The 18,536-nt window shown below is 50.5% G+C and overlaps 1 pseudogene; it reads left to right on the forward strand.

Annotated features, from left to right (window-relative positions):
- Positions 1 to 9,219: 9,219 nt before the first annotated feature.
- On the forward strand, positions 9,220 to 17,347 carry LOC129538424 (transcription factor CP2-like protein 1; annotated as a pseudogene).
- The last annotated feature ends 1,189 nt before the right edge of the window (positions 17,348 to 18,536 follow it).

Genomic DNA, 18,536 nt, shown 5'->3' on the forward strand with positions numbered 1-18,536 from the left:
GGCAGAAGTAGGACAAGTGCAGACGGGCGGGTTTGTGGTTATGGGGGCTTAGTCTCCTCCCCTTCCAGATCCACACACGGCAGACTCTCTGAGTGCTTGCTTTCCTAAAAGGAGTTTCCACAGAACTTGACCTCAGCCCTCAGACCAGTTTCCCCAAAAGCCCATTCGTGATCAGCCTCTCCTGTTCCCCTCTGAAGGCCATCCTCTTCCCTCCAGCCCAGCACAGGTCAGCCCAACAACACCTCCCTAGGCAACTCATACTTAGGAATGCTTGGAGCACCCTGAGATGGTATCACCAGGCCTCTATCTCTAGCACTCCTGAGCTGGAACAAACAAGCTTCTTCTGTGTTTGGAGACCTCCTGAGGGAGGTATGTACCTCTGTGTGTGTTAGTTGCTCAGTCGTTACCAACTGTTTGTGACCCCATGGACTATATAGCCCATCAGGCTAATCTGTCCATGGAATTCTTCAGGCAAGAATACTAGAGTGGGTTGCCATTTCCTTCTTCAAGGGATCTTCCCAACCCAGGGATTGAACCCGGGTCTCCTGCATTGCAGGCAGATTCTTTATCATCTGAGCCACCAGGAAGATACCTCTATTTCTCTCCAAAGAACCGAGGCTCTGGCTTCCTTCGAGTCCAATAACTGGGTAGTCACTAATTCGCTCGACCTTGGGTAGGTAACTTTTAAAGCTTTGATTTCTTCATCAGCAAAATGGAGACTCTGCCCACCTAATTGTTCAGAGGATGAATGAGATAGTGCAATATACCACTTAGCCTAGGAAAGACAGACACAGAAAGTTTTCATTTTCTTCTTTCTCTCCTTTTCTCTGAGGGACTTGTCTCTTCCTAGGTCTTTTTCTGAGGCAGAGAGAAGAAACAGCTTCCTTTCCTCACTTTCCTCAGCTGTTTGGAGCCTGTTATGTCGTGGAAGAACTAACCCAGAAGGAGAGCCTGACTAGACTTGGGAAAGAATTCTCAGGGGAATTAGTGGTGTGGGGGACCGAGGAAAGGCAGGGAAGTCGGTGGGCTCTGGGGCCCAGCTGGTCTCAGCAATAGAAGCCTAAGGTAGAGCAAATATGGAGGAGGCAGGGGGCTGGATCCCATGACCTCTGGATGTCCTTCCTGGCCGGCAGCCTTCGTGTTTCAGAGCGATCTTTCATGAACTAAGTCTGAGTCATTGTCTCAGTGCTGACAATTCCCACTGCAGTGGCTCAGAGCTGGGGAGGGAGCAACAGGGCTAGCTTCTCTTGGGGGCACACTGTCCATCTTATATTCGGAGGGCAGAAATGAGGGGCGGGCAGAGCAAGGGGCAAGGCATTCCAGGAGGATGAGTGGCAGTCACTCTCTCAAAAGGGCTCTCAGACCGGAAGTCAAAATAGAACTACCAGGAGGCCTCTGACTAGGAGAGCTGAGTGAATAAGCACAGCTGCTGGGCTCTCGGGAGCCTGGGGATGATAGGATGGACTGCTGCTGCTGCTGCTAAGTCACTTCAGTCGTGTCCGACTCTGTGTGACCCCATAGACGGAAGCCCACCAGGCTCCCCCGTTCCTGGGATTCTCCAGGCAAGAACACTGGAGTGGGTTGCCATTTCCTTCTCCAATGTGTGAAAGTGAAAATTGAAAGCGAAGCCGCTCAGTCGTGTCCAACCCCCAGCGACCCCACGGACTACAGCCCACCAGGCTCCTCCATCCATGGGACTTTCTAGGCAATAGTACTGGAGTGGCTTGCCATTGCCTTCTCCGGATAGGATGGACAGATGACTTCAAATCTGCATATGGCCAAGGCCCAGCACACACTAAGAAAACCTGGTCCTCACCCTGGTCTGTCCTTTTTTCCTACTCTGTGATCTTGGGCAGAGAACTGTCCATCATCTCTGGAGGGTCCTTAGTTTCTTTCTCTTCAGATTGGATGAATTGGACTAGATTATTTTGAAACGGGGAGTTGGATTAAATGGGGAGGGTAATTGTCTATCTCTTAGTGTTCTTTTGAGGATTATATAAGTTAATATACGTAAAGAATTGGGCAGAGAAAGTACATGGTAGTTACCATTGTATTTAAAAAAAATTTTTAAGGATTCTTATTAACTTTGGGTTTGTAGGTGAGTTTCAGGGAGTTCATGAACCCCTCGAAGTTGTATCAAATTCTGGAGGATAAGCATTTTCTGGAGGAGAGTCCAGAGCTTTCCTCTGCTCCTCAGAGAATCTAAGATCCCCCAAGATTAAGAATCACTGGCCTGAATGACTCCAGGGCCCTCCACTGGGGGTTGAGATTCTTTGACCGCTATTCCATAAGGACTGACCTATTTTCTCCTGTAAACACCTTCAGTTCAAGCCCCTCCTTGCTTTGGCCTCTGCCCTCATGGGTTGTCGACAGCCCAAGCTGAGCACATGAGTGACTAGCCTTTCCCTCCAGCTTTAGAATCGGGGTTCCCAAGTTGGGGAGTTTGTCATGGTTGAGGCCAAGTCTGGGTTCTCATCTTCAGCTGGGGAGAGGAAGAGTGCCCAGGCTCAGTGGGGCTGGGAATGCTGAGAATACAGTGAGAGCCTGGCCTTGTCCCATCTCCCTCACGTCCCCCTGCCAGCCCACCCCATGGGCCCCAGAGGCAGATGCCGCTCTAATGAGCTAAGGCCGGTGGCAGGCATCGGTAATTATGATTTTATGGAAATATAGAAGGCTCTTACGCAAGTGCCTGACACACTTCCTGGCTGTGGCTTCTGGGACAGCAAGGTCCCCAGGGCCTGGAGGAGGGCCTCTCCACCCCTTGGAGCTCGGGACACTGGCATAGAGCCACCCTTCCACTGCCTGTGGCACTGTCCCTAACACGCCCTGAGTGAGCGGCCCCCTCTCTCTGTGCCTCAGGCTTCCCGGAGGGGCACAATATGGGCTCCAGTATGTGCTGCCCCTCCCCCACCCCACCAGGCTGAACTGTCCCGGAGACCTGTTTTCATGGGAGGGGGATGTTTCCCTCTCCTCCAATAAGAAAGCTTCTCTTTCCAAGAAGATGCCCCTTCTATTCGGTTTCTATTCTCCTCGAGGCTGGGGACATAAGGCTGATGGCAGCCTGTATTGGGGAAGTCATAACCCCTGGCTGCCCCTCCCAGGCCCTATGCCAGTTTGCCCCTCCCCCTCCCCCATGCCTCTGATGTCCTGAAGTCTCCCCATACCCACCCACAAAGCATCTGTTACCAAGGCAACAGCAATGTCATCACTTTTGGGTGAGCAAAGAGGTGGAGCCCAGTGGATGGGGTGGGGCTGTTAGGGATTAGAATTTTGGAGATAAGAGCACTGAGGGCCCCCATATTCTTAAGGGAGGATCTTTTGCTGCAGAGGGGCCCTGGGCACAGACTGGGGTGCAGACTGCTGCTGACAGCTGGTGGGAAAGAGGGCGGATGAAGTCTGGAAGGAACTGGATCCGGGTGTTAGAGGAGAGGGTGACTGGCTTTATTAAGGGTGATGATGTTAAAGAGAGGTTGAGGCAGGCAGGATGGGGCCCGCCTGAAACTCCTCCCTTAGTGTTCAGCTCATTAACTCCTCCTGGGCAGAGATTTTCGGGCTGGGTGTCTAGACTGTTGAAACAGCAGCTGGAGTTCCTGGGGCCAGCTTGGACCCACACCGCCCCCTGCAGGCTACACAGAAAACAGCACTGGATATCTTTCGGGTAGGAGTGTGTAGGTGGGCTTCCCAGCGGGCGCCAGCGGTAAAAGGACCCGCTTGCCAATGCTGGAGACACAAGTGAGGCAGGTTCAATTCCTGCGTCGGGAAGATCCCCTGGAGGAGGAAATGGCAACCCACTCAAGTACTCTTACTGGGATAATCCCATGGATAGCGGAGCCTGGCAGGCTACAGTCCATAGCGTCGCCAAGGGTCAGACATGACTGAGGAGATTTAGCAGGTGTAGGTGGGGCCTTTAAGAGTCTACATTTGTGACATCTAAACCATGGGGTCCTACTAAGTGCCTACTAGAGAGGCTTTGGGCTCGGGGGTGCCTTTTTACTGCATTTGAAGCCCTCTTGTAAATCCTGACCCAGAGAGTGCCAACAATACAGGGGGTCCCTCTGAACAGACTTGGGGGTAGGGAGCAGTGGGGACAGATATGTGCCTTGAGCTGAGATGACAGAGGCCATAAAGAGGGCTGGAAGACAGAGGGAACAGCCTGGGCAAAGCCCAGGTGTGAAATAGAACAGACTGTTCTGGAAGCTGCAGGACTGTAAGCAAGGGAGAGGGGGAGAGGTGAGAGGGAAAGGCAGAGGAAAGTGGATCAATGGCTGTGGATGCTGGGCCAGGAAGATGGGTTTTCCTGCACAAACAGGCTTCTCAGACTCACTCATGGGAACCCAGGTGAACAACCTGGGGGTACCATGGGGCATGAGGAGGCAGCAGGTGGGCAGAGTGGTTCACTCAGAACTAGAAAGGAATTTAAAGACATGGCTCTATATTAAGTGTTTGTGCAAGCCTTGCTTTTGACTCCAAGAATATCCATATTAGTTTTCCCACTAAAATATGATTTTAGGGACTTTCCCTGATGCTCCAGTGGTTAAGAATCCACCTTTCAATGCAGGGAACTCAGGTTCAATCCCTAGTCGCGGAGCTAGGACCCCACATGCCATGAGGCCACTAAGCCCATGCATCGCAACTAGAGAAAGCCCGAGTGCCATGATGAGGACCTAGCACAGCCAAAACATTTTTTAATGATTTTAAGCATTAACCACTGTGTACCACTGATGCCTGGAAGATGGGCGGGGTTACCCCGGGGTTTTCATAACCCAGCTTGAGAATGTCACCAAGAGTGATAATGGTATGGTCATCCTTGTGTCGTAGGAAGATCCCTCTGGCTCCCAGGGCAGCAACATGGAAACAGAGCCAGAGTAGTGGGCTAAGAGCCTTCTAAGGGGATGGCCAGGAATGAGTCTTGTTTTGGCCTGGGTGTATGGCAGTGAGGTGACTCAGGGTCCAGACCACTCTTACCAGCTAATCAGTTCAGTTTAGTTGCTCAGTCATGTCCGATTCTTTGCAACTCCATGGACTACAGCACATGCGCCAGGCTTCCCTGTCCATCATCAATTCCCGGAGCTTGCTCAAACTCACATCCATCGAGTCAGTGATGCCATTTCATCCTCTGTCGTCCCCTTCTCCTCCTGCCTTCAAATCTTTCCCAGCATCAGGGTCTTTTCCAATGAGTCAGTTCTTTGCATCAGGCGGCCTAAGTATTGGCCACTAGCTAATAACCTTGGGCAAACTGCACAGACTGTAATTGGGACCTTCTTACCTCAAGAGGTGGTTGTAACATGCAGTGGGACCTGGAAGATCGAATACCCCAGAAAAGCTGTTTCCTTGCAGCCTTCACTGCTACTCATCCTGAGGGAATTCTCAAGTCATAGCCACACCTAAGGAAATAAAAATCCTGTATCCTGTCTCTCTGCCATCATTAGTCCCCCTACCCCCATTCTACAAAACCAACCGCAGCAGCCCAGCCACTATCATTCATATTTGCCCATCCTCAGAGCTCATGGGCCAGGAGTGGAACAGAAGCTGGAGAGGCTGAAGCTCAGAAAGGTCAGAAGTCCCTCCTTTCATCAGAATCCAGGTTCCAGGGTCCAATACTTCTTTGAGAGCTGTTGAATAAATGAATGCATGAATCATTCAAATCCCTGCATCAGCCCCTTTCTTTGCAGGAGGGGGAGTAGACCTTACTCTCCAGCTCCTCAAGTTGGAATGTTACTTGGAGAGTCATTTCAGAATTCCATACATATTTGTCAGGCAGAGTGTCATACAGCACAGTCATTAGGAGAAAGGGTTGTAGTTCAGGCAGCCTGGGTTCAAGCCCTGGCTGTGTCTTATCTTAGCTGTGTGACCTTGAGGTAGCTACTTAATCTCTTGGAGCCTCAGTTTCCCCATCTGTATAATTGGGGGGAGGGAGGCAGTGATAATAGAATCATAGAAAAAAATAGCATTTATCTTAGAAGGTAGATGGAAAAGTCCTCTGAAGTCACACTGAGCACTAAAGAACTATTTGTTAAATAAGCAGACTCTACATTTATGTGTTATATAAATAAACTTACACTTTCAAGTGTTAAATAAATTAACCTGTATAATGGACTAGGCACTGGAAATATATAGAGAAAAGGACATCTATATTGGGACTTTGCTGGCAGTCCATTGGTTAAGACTCCCCATTTCCACTCTAGGCAATGTGGGTTCTTTCCCTGGTCAGGGACTTGAGATCCTGATCCCAGAAACTGTGCAGTGTGGCCACAATAAATAAATAAAGACACCTACACTTACTGAGGGCTCAATTATTATCTCATTCATTATTACCCAGCCCTATGGGGTAGAGGTTCTCATCATCCCCTTTTTACAGTTGCAGCATGAACCTCAGAAAGGTTTAGTTTCTTGCCCAAAGCCACACAGCTGTACTTGCACTCAGGGTCTGTCTCGAGAAACACACTCTTAACCCTAAACACTAACCCACCTCTTAGTCTCTACTTTCAAGGGACTTCCACTCTGATGGGAAAATAGACATTAAGAGAACAAAGAATAAACTGCATGTCAGATGACTGCTGTGAAGGAATTTGGTGAAGGGCTGAGACACACGGAGAACATAAATGCCGACTGGCTGGGTGGCAGAAGGGTTTTAAGGAGGAGGCAGTGGTCGAAGGTTCAGGATCCGTGTGCCAACGCAGGGGACATGAGTCATGCCGAGGGGCAACTAAGCCCCAGCACCACAAGCTTGCACATTGCAACAAAGAGTAGCCCCCACTTTCCACAACTAGAGAAAGCCCACGCCCAGCAACAAAGTGCAGCCAAAAATAAATAATTTTAAAATATATTATTAAAAAAAAAAAAGGAGGCGGTAACTTTGAAACATGAACCGAGTACCTTTCCAACATGAGACTTCCTGATGGTGAGAAGAACTCTCAGGAATACAAGACTGGGGACTCAAAGACAGGTCTGTGCATCCTCAAACTCTAGGGGCTGCTGTTCGGTATGATGCCTTGTGGAGTTGCGCACTAGAAGCCTCAGAGACACTTTATTGGGGAAAGGAATCACCCTACTACTACTGGCCTGTAATTGTAGCTCAGCTAGTAAAGAATCCACCTGCAGTGCAGGAGACCCCGCTTCGATTCCTGGGTCAGGAAGAGTCCCTGCCTGGAGAAGGGAACAGCTATCCACTCCAGTATTCTGGCCTGGAGAATTCCATGGACAGAGGAGCCAAACAGTCTACAGTCCATGGGGTCTCAAAGAGTCAGACACGACTGAGCAACTTTCACTTACTAGGTAGGTTCAATGAATGGATGAGGGACATGCCTCTCAGCCCCTCTTCCTCTGAGGGAGCAGTAGACTTCACACTCTAACTCTTCAGGTTAGAATGTTGCCTGGGATAGAAGACAAAACAAAACAATCAATTTTGGTTAGAGGAGGACAGTAAAGTATTCCTTAGCAATTTTTACAGAAAAAAAAAAAGTTACTTCCTTGGCTTAGGGTAAGGAATAACCCCAAGGGTATTATTAGGATCGAGTTATGCCATGCCTAGACAATGATAGAGCTGTTTGGATGTGAAAAAAAAATCCACCTTAAAAAAAATATATCATGCTTTGGGACTTCTCTGGCGGTCCAGCTAAGGCTTCCATTACAGTGCGCATGGGTTCAATCACTCGAGGGGGAACTAGGATCCTGCATGCCTGTGGTGCAGGCCCCCTCCCCAGACCGGCTACTGAAGGTGTCCCCTGAGGGGCCCACACCAGTCTCTGCCTTTTCCACTTCCAGCCTCTGTAACAAACCGCCTCCCACCACCTACTCATTCCCTCTGCCCCACTGCCGCTCCCTCATCCTGTTCCACCCAGACCAGGGCCTCGCCCTGCCTCCTGACCCTTCCTAGCCCCTTCTTCTGGCCTTCTTGCAATCTTGCTCTGTCCAACCTTGGAGGGTCCCATGGTGGGGGGGTGTCTTCTGGCCTTGAATCCAGCTTTGGACAATGGGTGAGTCTTGAAGTCTTAGGGGTCTTAACGGGGATCTTGGGGACTCAAAGTTTCTTTGGCCCCCATTGGCAGGAATGTTCCCATCCCCTTTTCTCCTTTGGTCTGGCTTCATAGGAGAAGAATGTAGGTACAGGACTGAGGGCCAGGTACCTGGAGGAACCCAGCCCATTGTGTGTGTGTGTGGCGGGGGGGGTAGGGTGGGGATGGGGAGGGCAGCATACTCTGGTTTTCCTTCTCCCTTCCTCTGAGGAGGGACTGCCAGAATCACAAAGCCTGGAGAGTTAGGGTCACATGAGTTCAGGCCACATCTTTGGAGTCCTGTCTCTGCTCTCTGAAACGCCCTTATCTGTTTACACCAAACACAGTAGTGGGAGGTGGAGGCAGCAGGCCTGGGCTGACAGTGTACAGTGACAGCAGGAGCTGAGCCTGAGGAAGGGGGCCATCCATAAACAGTCTGCCCCAAGCCCCAGGGCAGAGGAGGGGCAGCGAGACCAGCCCAGCTGGACTTCCTCTCCTTCTGCCTCCCCGGGGAGGGGGCACTCCCAGGCCCAGCCCCTCTTTCTCACAGGTGTGCTCTCCCTCCCATCACCACCTCCTGAGCTGTTTCTACAGCAAGCTGGACTATATTCTGAAACCTTCAGTCCCCTAGCCAGGCAGCCCCCAGTGACAGGACAGGTGTTGGGCCATCACTGCCCCTATATGGGGGGAGGCTGGGGGGAGACCAGGGGGAGCAAAGGTCCTTTGTAGGTCCACATGATGCTGTGTGTCTGTTTGTCCTGTCCCCTGGAATGGTCAGGCTCCTAGTCCCCATAGCATCCTGTGAGGGGTCCAGGCAGTCGGTCTCCAGGAGTCAACTTGGCTTATGTATGTGGAGCTAATCTCTTAGCCCCAGGGTGGCCCTCATAGTTTCTGGGCCTCTTGGGCAACGGTAAAGGTGGGGTTGGTGGCTATCTATCCCTGTGACTGGTTTTGCTGCAAAACTGTCTCCCCTTTGAGTTAATGATTGGTGGGGAGCCCTAGGGACATCATTTCTCCATTCCCTCCCAGCTTGGGCTGCCTATCAGGTCCTGAGTTTCCTGGAGCCCTGGTTGCTCAGCCAATAAGGGGCCAAAGTCTGGCCCCACCCTTCTGTGCGTCCCTGCCTGTGTATAAAGCCTGGGGCCCCAGGTGGATGGCCCAGGGGGTCCAGCCCATCCCAGTGCTGAGCTCTCTGCGACACAGCTGCTCCTGCTCTCTCTCCAAGATGCTGTTTTGGCACAACCAGCCGGAGCACCTGTGGCCGAGCCCCGGGGAGCGGTACTCTGGGCCGCCAAGCAGCTTGCTCAGGTAAGGGCCAGAACCCCTCCCTCCAGTCCCCGAGGAAGGCACTGATCTGAGTTGTGATGGACATGGTAGGGCCATCTGTTTCAAGCTGAAGATTATGGGCTTCCTGCTCTTGCGGGGTGGTTGGTCAGTGCGTGCATGCTCAGTCATATCCAACTCTTTGTGAACCCACTGGGAAATAGTCAAATGTACCTGGAATTTAGTGGGTCCCAGGACATCTCAAAATACCCTAACCACCCACCCGCTCAGGACACATGTTGGGCAGTCACTGGCCGTCAGGCAAGCCTTGAGTTTGCAAATAAGTAATTGATGGCAGATGTTTGCAAATATTGTAGTATTGGGGATTTGCACCTTAAGAGGAGCTGAATGGGGACCCCTTAGGCCCTGGCTGCTGCAGGGGTACCTGCTTCAGCAAACTGTAGGCTCCCTGGAGGGAGAATCTGGCAGAAAGAGTCAAAACCTCTTGGAGGAGGGGGTGGGCAGGGCAGAAGCCAGCAGTGCCTTCCTCTCCCTGGCAGGGAGGCCTTGCCCTTACCCTACCTGAAGCAGGAAGAGCTGGCCAACATCCCCCGAGTGGAGCAGCCCTGTCCCACATTCCAGTACGTGCTCTGCGCAGCCACCTCTACGGCCCGTGAAGCAGCAGGAGGAGGCCCTCACCTACCTGAACCAGGGTGCGCTGGGCCTGGGGATGGAGAGGGGCTAGCGGGGTGCTAGCGGGAGGCTGGACCCGGGGTGGGCTGGGGGTGGCAGGCAGCCTCTCTGCCCCTCAGAGAGGGGTGCCCACTGCCCCTCAATTTCTCCTAGGCCAATCCTATGAGTTACGGATGCTCTGCAACCCCAAACTGGTCGATGCCACCCCAGAGCCCTGGCTGCTGAAGGCAAGTGCCTCCACTCCCAGAACTGGCAAAGGCTGGCTATGACTATCCCTCTGGCAGGAAGCCAGCATCATCGCAGTGATGTCATTCTCAAGTGGAATCCTCTCACGTCCACCTTTTCATTTGACCTTACAACAGCTCAGTGGCGGCGGGAATTGTTGAGGAAACAGGCATGGTGAGGTGAAGTATTTTCTCAAGGACACACAGGCAGTGAGTAGCAGAGCCAGGATTTAGAAACACATTTACATAGCATTATTCACACACGATTCCATCTCTCAGGAAAAAAAAGTTTTTATTTAGCTCCTGTTCTTTGCCAGAAACTGTTCTATGCACTAGAGATTCAGGGGTAAAGAGACAGATGTGGCTTCCTTCCTCAGGGGACTCATGTTCTACTGAGACAAACATGTCATTGAACAATTTAGATACGATTACAAGTTGATTTACAAATCGCAAACTGCTAAGTGCTGCGAAGAAAGAGTGAGTGCAAAGGGAGTAACGCCTCCATTTTACAGATGAGGAAACTGAGGTTCTAGGTTACTTCCTCAGTTTCACTGCTTGTTGAGTGGCAGGTGGCATCTGGACACAGATCTAGTTATTCTAAGTCCTTCTGCCCGCTGCGGGTGGGAGAGGCTGGAAAGGTTGATCTGCTCCAGAGGTGGGAGCTGGTTCCCAAATGCCCTGGTGCCCTCCTGTGCCCACAGAGCGTGGTGCATGTGGTCTTCCATGACTGGCACCTGCAGTTCACTGAGCAGCAACAGCTGGATGAGTGGAGGTGGAGCCGGCCTGGGGACCGTATCCTGGACATAGGTGAATGGGGTGGGACCAGGGCCCTTCAGGGCTGCTGTCTGGCTTAGAGGCCCCTGTGGATGGGGGTGGTGGTGCTGAGCCCTGCTCCCTGCCTGCCAATCTGTGCCTGCAGATATCCCACTGTCCGTGGGGGTGCTGGAACCCCAAGTGCTGCCCTCACAGCTGGACACCGTGGAGTTTTACTGGGACCTGACCAAGAAGACCTCTCTCTTCCTGCAGGTGAGTCTGAAGATGGGACAGGAAGGAGGCTGGAGGTCAGATGGGGGTGGCAGCAGCCTATATGGAAAAGAAAGGTGAGCTTGGGTGGAGGTCAGTGGAGGTAATAAGAATCACTTCCAGAAAGCACCATGAGGAACAAAGGTGGACAAAAGTTGATTGAATGTCACCATAGGGAAGGACTTGTTAAACATTAAGGTGATGGAAGAAATGACAATACATAGGACAGAATTTAGCTTCATAGAAAGTAATGGTCTGCAAAGTATAGGCAAAATTAAAAGGAGACATCAAATGGGAAAAACAGTTGCCACATATAACATATATAATGTTATATTTTAAATATATAAAAAGTTCTCATATATTAAAAAGTAGATGAAAGCTCAATAGAAAAATGGGCAAAGGATATATAAGCAATTTATAAAGAAGGATACAAATTGCTAATAAATGTAGACAGTTCAAACTCACAAAATGTTAATAATGCTAATTAAAGCTACATGTATATATGTGCACACACACACGCACACACGGCTTCCTTGGTGGTTCAGTGGTAAAGAATCCACCTGCCAATGCAAGAGATATGCCTTCAATCCCTGGATCGGGAAGATCCCCTGGAGAAGAAAATGGCAATCCACTCCAGTATTCTAGCCTGGGAAATCCCATGGACAAAGGAATGGCGGGCTACAGTCCATGTGTCGCAAAGAGTCAGACATGACTTGGCTAGATTAAACAACAAACTATATATATATGTATATATATACACATATACACACTGGCAAAGGCTCTTAAAAAACTCTTATTGGTAAGCTTTAGAGAAACAGACAACCTCATATCCCGAGAATGCAAATCGATGCATCCATTTTGTAGGGATGTGGGCAAATTTTATTATATTTAATGTTCATACTCATTTTCCCAGTAGTTCTAGTCTACCTCAGGAAATGCAGTGTTGAATAAGTACACAAACATACCTTTAGCAGCTATTCATGCCCCTGCCATTTTTATATTGAAAGATATTAATCAAAATGTCCATCAGATAAGGGTGGACTTTGAAATAGGTGTTTACTAGTTTATAATGGAAATTGTGTAGCCATTACAATGATGTCTTGGAAATATTTCATGACAAGAGAAACTGCTTTCCTGTACGTAAAGGCAGAATGCAGACTTGTGTTTAATATCTGATTTCTGTTTTGCAAAAGTAAAAGTGTGTGTGTATAAAAGTTGTGTTGTTTTCTTGCCCAGAGAAAAGATAGAAAGAAACAATCCTTGAATGTTAACAGGACTATCTCTGAGAGGTGGGGTGATGGAGATGCCCTCACCCTTTGTACTTTTTCAGTGCTGCACTGTCCTTAGTTGCTCAGTCCTGACTCTTTGCGACCTGATGGGCTATGTAGCCTGCCAGGCAAGAACACTGGAGTAAGCTTCCATGCCCTCCTCCAGGGAATCTTCCCAACCCAGGGATTGAACGCAGGTCTTCCACATTGCAGGCAGATTCTTTACCATCTGAGCCACCAGGGAAGCCCAAGAATACTGGAGTGGGTAGCCTATCCCTTCTACAGGGGATCTTCCCGACCCAGGGATTGAACTGGGGTCTCCTGCATTGCAGGCAGATTCTTTACCAGCTGAGCTACCAGAGAAGCCCCCCTGCATTTTCTATGTTGAATAGATTTCCTTTTATAATAAAAAGTATTGTCAAAATTCACCTGTAAGTCCCTTTTTCGAATGTCCTCTGTACTCTAAGCACCTGGACGAACAGCCAGGTGGATATGGCACAATTTCAGTTCCACCACTTCTTGGCATGGACCTTGCCCGGGTAATGTAATCTCTATGAGCCTCAGCTTCCCTACCTGTAAAGTTAGATTCTTTAGTTGTTCTTCACAAGATTGCGGGAAGGCTACAGTGGTTGTGCAGGTCAGGAAGGCTTCCTAGAGTAGACCGCTAGGTTTAGCAAATTAAATACAAGACACTCAATTTAGATAAATTTTGAATTGGTAACTTTACCCTGGAATGGAATTGATGGGCTCAAGTGTGAGCAGAGAGAGCTTTCCCAGTAGAGGACTCTAGGGACAGCTATGCAGGTGTATTGGGGTGATAAGTAGGCTAGATGGGTGGGTCAGTGTGTTCACTGATGGGAGAGAGAGAGCGCAGCCAGGCAGAAAGGCTTGTCTCTTTAAGGTGCTTGAATGCCACGGTCAGGGACTTTGCTTCTTGTCTAATAGTCTTAAGGAGCCACTGAGGGATTTTGAACCAGGGAAAGAACCTAATAAGGTATGCCTTAAGAATAGACACTGGTTGGGATGGGAAGTTGCTGTGGCTGACAGGTGGCAGACAGGTGACAGGTCTCAGGTGAGAACCCTTGACTGTGGGCGGGACCTAGATAGTCACCCTTCTTTTCCACCTCAGGTTCACTGCATCAGCACCGAGTTCACTCCTCGGAAAAAAGGCGGGGAGAAAGGCGTCCCCTTCCGCCTCCAGATCGACACTTTCAAGCCCAGTGACAAGGAGCTTCCGCTGGAGCACCTGCATTCAGCTGGGTGCCTCGTCAAGGTGTTTAAGGTATGGGCAGCACAGGGCCCTTTCCCCGCCCTCCCTCTCAGGGCTGTCCCCCTGCCTTGCTGGCTGTGTGGACCTGACTTGGCTTTGCAGTGGGCCCTCACTCAGCCTGCAGGCCCTATATCTGGGACTGTTTCCTTCTCTGTACACAGAGGGATGGGGCTTGGTCTCTTTCTCAGAGCCCTTCTTGCCATGAGAAGTGGGCAGGTATGGAGGGGAACTCTGATGTTTCCTTGTCACCCAAAAGAGCTGACTGGAAACTGAAAACTGACCGGGAGAAGATTCAGAAACAGCCCACGCATGAGAGAAACAAGCATCAGACAGCCTCTGAGAGCACCGTCTTCATGGAGGTATGTGTGCCGGGCAGGGGTGTGTGTGCAGAAAACATCCTCATTGAACACGTGGGGAAACTGAGGCCTCAGGTATTGCGACTGCTGCAGGATCATCAGCACCCCCACATACACACCAGTGATTCCCTGTTTCCTGCGAGGACAAACTGCAGTGCCTGTAGTTGATGATTCCCAGGAGCTGAGGCGCACAGGCTGACTCTCCTGTGCCCTGCTGCTGCGACTACCCGACTTCTGCTCCCTCTTCCTGGAGCACCTCCCTTGCTGCTGTAGCTCCTCCAGGAAGCCTTCCAGACTCCCCCAGCCAGACCTGAGGCTAGTTTAACTCTCTTGTGTGGAAATCTGATCTACCTGTGAGGGGCTCCTGGTGCAGGGACCAAGTTTGGCCCAAGGCCTGCCAGCAGTTGCCACTGCGCTCCTGAATGTCCAGGCTAACCTTGCTGTTTGTCTGCCCCACACGGTCCACCGTGGCCAGAGCCCATTTCAGGGGCCCATCTGCCTCAGAGCCCTTTTGCTCTGACCTCTCCCCACTCCTGCAAGATCCTGTCCCCGGAGAGGTGAGGCAGGATAAACACCTCCTATCAGCCCCTGGGGTGAGAGTGAAGAGAGAAGCCATCAACTCAGGAGGCCAGTGAGGGGCAGGCCCAGGGGTGCCACTGAGGGAGCTTCTGGGGAACACGTGGGTGACACCAGGACAGGCCTAGGGAAGCGGGGGCAGGAGACTGGGCACCCTGCTCCCCTGAGCCAGGCTCCCTGCTCCCCCACAGGCTCTGCTCACCATCACTCGCCTTGGACACCTTGCGGGGCAGCTTAGCTCTTGTGAGTCTTCCCCCCCACTCCCAACTCTTCCAAAGCCTTCTCAGCAGTTCCTTCTTTCTCCATAATAGGGTGGCCCTGCCCCCTGGTGGACAGATGTGGTATGGCCAGAGATGGCAAAATCGTTGCCTGATGGCCTTTGCATGTCCCTCGGGCTGGATGAGCCTCCCTTCTCAGACTTGGGACCCCCAAGGGCAGGGATGTTTCCCCTCCATCTTGTTGTCAGTCTGTGGGTCCATGGTGTTACTTGGACCACTCTTTATGCCTCAGGATCTGAACCCCGGAGCCTCCATCCTAGAGACACAGCAGTGGTTGCATTGGCACCAGTTCTCCAGCTACTGATAGTTGCTGGCCAGTTTCACTGGTGAGGCTGGGATCTGGTCCACAGGTAGGGACCAGACCTGTAGGGGACTGAGGGCACTCAGGCAGGAAGCCTGTCTGTCCTGGCTTGCTCTGTGTCCTTCAACTTTTACTTAGAACTAATTGTTGACAAAGCACAATGCTTGCTAGGCTGTCTTCTTGTGCATTATCTCATACCATTTATACATTACTCTGAGGACAGGGCTCAGAGAGGCTAAATACCTTGCCCAAGAGCACATAGCTAGCCAGTGGTAGAGGTGGGATTTGAATCCAAGTCTGATTTCTATGTCTGGATATACTAGGGCTATTTGTAGACTTACAGTGGATGGTATCCCTTGCCACCCTTGCTCCCTCACCTCTCTTCCCCTAATTTAGCCCTGTCTGACTTTGCAGGCACTGATCTGCTGAAGCTTACTCGCCACGACCTTACTCAGATCTGTGGAGCTGCTGATGGGATCCGCCTTTTCAATACTCTCTGAGCCAGGTGCTGGGCATGCCAACCAGGGTTCCCCTTTCACTGTAGACTGTGTGCCAAGTCACTTCAGTCACCTCTGACTCTTTGCAACCCTGTGAACTGTAGCCTGCCGGGCTCCTCTGTCCATGGGATTTTCCAGGCAAGAATATTGGAGTTGCTTGCCATGCCCTTCTCCAAGGGATCTTCCCCAACCCAGGGATCAAACTTGTTGTCCGTCTCCTGCATTGGCAGGCAGGTTCTTTACCACTAGTGCCACCTGGGAAGCCCTCCCAGTGTAGCGGCACTTACCAACTCAGCTGCAGTCCTGTTTCATAGAATGTTTAAGTGGAAGGCACCTGAAAAACTGCTTAACCCCACTTCTTTTTACAAAGTAAGAAACTCAGGAGGACAGCAACCTGCTGCCTGAGGTCAGAGCAAGGCTAGCAGAGTAGGGCTTGAAAGTTAGGCTGCTGGGACTTCTTTCTGCGGCCATCCTGTGTGCATCACTCAGTTTCTGGGGGTAAAGTTGGGTTTTTCTCCTCTCCCCACAGGGTCCAGCATTCACTAAATCTTGGTGACCCCTCTCCCTAGACACCTGGGAGGAGGTGGGGCTCTCCCAAAGGGGCTAAAACTGGGACCTCTTAGTTCAGGTATGAATGTAGACTTTTCTCTTGGCCCAGGCCCATCCGACACCGGCTGACCTTTTATGTTGCTCAGGAGGCCTCTAGGCAAGACGATGAGGTTCCTAAGAACCCTGACTCAGGTGAGGTTCTGGCCTCTTCCAAAACAAAAGCAGCAAGCCGAGTGTGTCTGCATGAAACCTCTTCTGGCCTGGGACCCAGCATGCCCTTGGCATGTTCATCTTCCGTGATTTGACTAGTCTTCTCCTTCCAGGATGTCTCCCTGGGTTTATTCCTCCATGCTCTACACTCTGATTCCACAAATTCCATCCAAACTTGTTATTCTATTAGTACAAGGGATTAGAACACTATAATCTTGTTGTGTATTTGGGCCTCAGTCATTCATACAGCATCCCATCACTTCTTTAAACTGGAGGTTCCTCTCAATTTGAGGCCTTGCCAGAGGTAAGGAATGGGAGGTGAAAAATGGAAGTGTATAAACTTTTTTCCTTTACTCCTTCTCCCCATCTGGGCACCTCCCAATGAGCTACTACTTTGCCCTCTGGGCAGTGGCACCCCCCACTGACTCCTGCCCCTGTGCTGCCCACACCCCCAGGCTTTTATCAAGAGATCTCTCTGGATGAACTCAGTGCTGTAGAGCTCCTGGGGAAACTGGCTGAACTCCTGGCCGTCCCAGCCAATCAGATCCATCGTCTTTTCCATCAGGGCCCCAGGGGCATCCTCATTCTCCTCAGTGACCAGGTAAAGTAGGCAGTGGTTCCCTGCACGGTCCCACAAGGCCTGGAATAAATACTCTTTCCAACCCCAGGCCATCTTGCTGTCTCTGCCCTAGTTTATTCTGTTTGGCTCTAAGAACAGAATTGTCTTAGTGACCCCTTCTCCTTTGCAGGTGGTTCAGAATCTTAAGGATGAATCATACTTTGTGGCTGTGGTGAAGAAAGGTAGGGGTTTTAGAGGGAGAGGTTGTGTGCCTGGTAGGCCCTAGAAAGGTTGAGATTGTCTTATACTGTCTCCTAAATGAGATTGAGTTTCCTTGAAGGTGTGTTGTGGATGCTGTGCCCCAACTAAGCTCCATGCCAGCTCTGTGTCAAAAGGACAGTCGTATAGCTAAGAACAGCTACTCATTGCTCAGTAAAAAGTAACCGTATCCTCATGAGGGGAAAATCCCCTGGTTTCAGGGAGTTATTAGGAGGAGAAAGCCCCTGCTCTCCCCACCACACTGCCTCAACCCCACCAAGTCATACCGGTCACAAGGGCAGGTGCTTGCTGGACATCACCTGGAGCGGAGCACTTCTGATCAGCAGGCTGGTGGTCCTGGTTATTCACTGCCTGCCCTCTGTGCTCCTGTACCCAGGGAGGTCCTAAAGAGCTGGACTCAGGGGCCCTGGAAAAACACGAGTGGCAGGTGCAGCACAGGCTGCTTTGACGTTTGGGAGCAGCACAGCAGGCTGGAGGTCTGCCTCATTCCACTAGAGCCCCTTCTTCTTCTAACTGCTTTCAGTGCAGAATCCAGATGGCTACTACCTGGTTCTGCCTTAGGCCCAGAGGTGCCCTGCTCAAGAGGAGACTGGTACCAGCCTGGTTCTCTGGGGTTCTATGTTCACCATAAGCTTTATTAAAATCCTCAGATGCTTCACCAGGGTTCAGGTAAAGAGCCAAACCGTCATGTGTCCTGCAAGCAGGCCCCAGGCTCATGTTTCTTTCTGCTCAGCAGCAAGTTGTTGGAACCCCTGAGACAAGCTGAGCTGAGCTGGCCAAGCCTGTGAGGCAAACACCCTGGCAATATGGATAAGGAACTCTTGCCCCAAGCTGCTCAACTACAGCTATTCTTGAACAGTGAGGTTATAGGGCTTTAATTTTTTTTAATGTAGTTCAATTAAAATCTTAATTTTGTGTTTCATTTTAAGTTTATAATCTACCTGAAACTTAATTTTCTGTGTATTTTTTTTCCATGTAGAAAACCAACTTTATATTAAACAAGGTACTTTTTAGTAAGTGTTATTAGGCCATGTTTTATGCCATATCCTTTTTTTTTCAATCCCCTTCCCTTAAAACTTTCTGATGGAAAATTTTAAACATACTGAAAAGAAAAACCTATGTGTGCATGGTGTGGAAAGCAGACCAAAATGCCTTTATTAGTCATTTACTCCACTTATCATTTACTGATCATCTCT

This window comes from Moschus berezovskii, chromosome 20, assembly GCF_049115385.1.
Source record: "Moschus berezovskii isolate FMDL1 chromosome 20, NW_MosBer_1.0, whole genome shotgun sequence".
NCBI lineage: Eukaryota > Metazoa > Chordata > Mammalia > Artiodactyla > Moschidae > Moschus > Moschus berezovskii.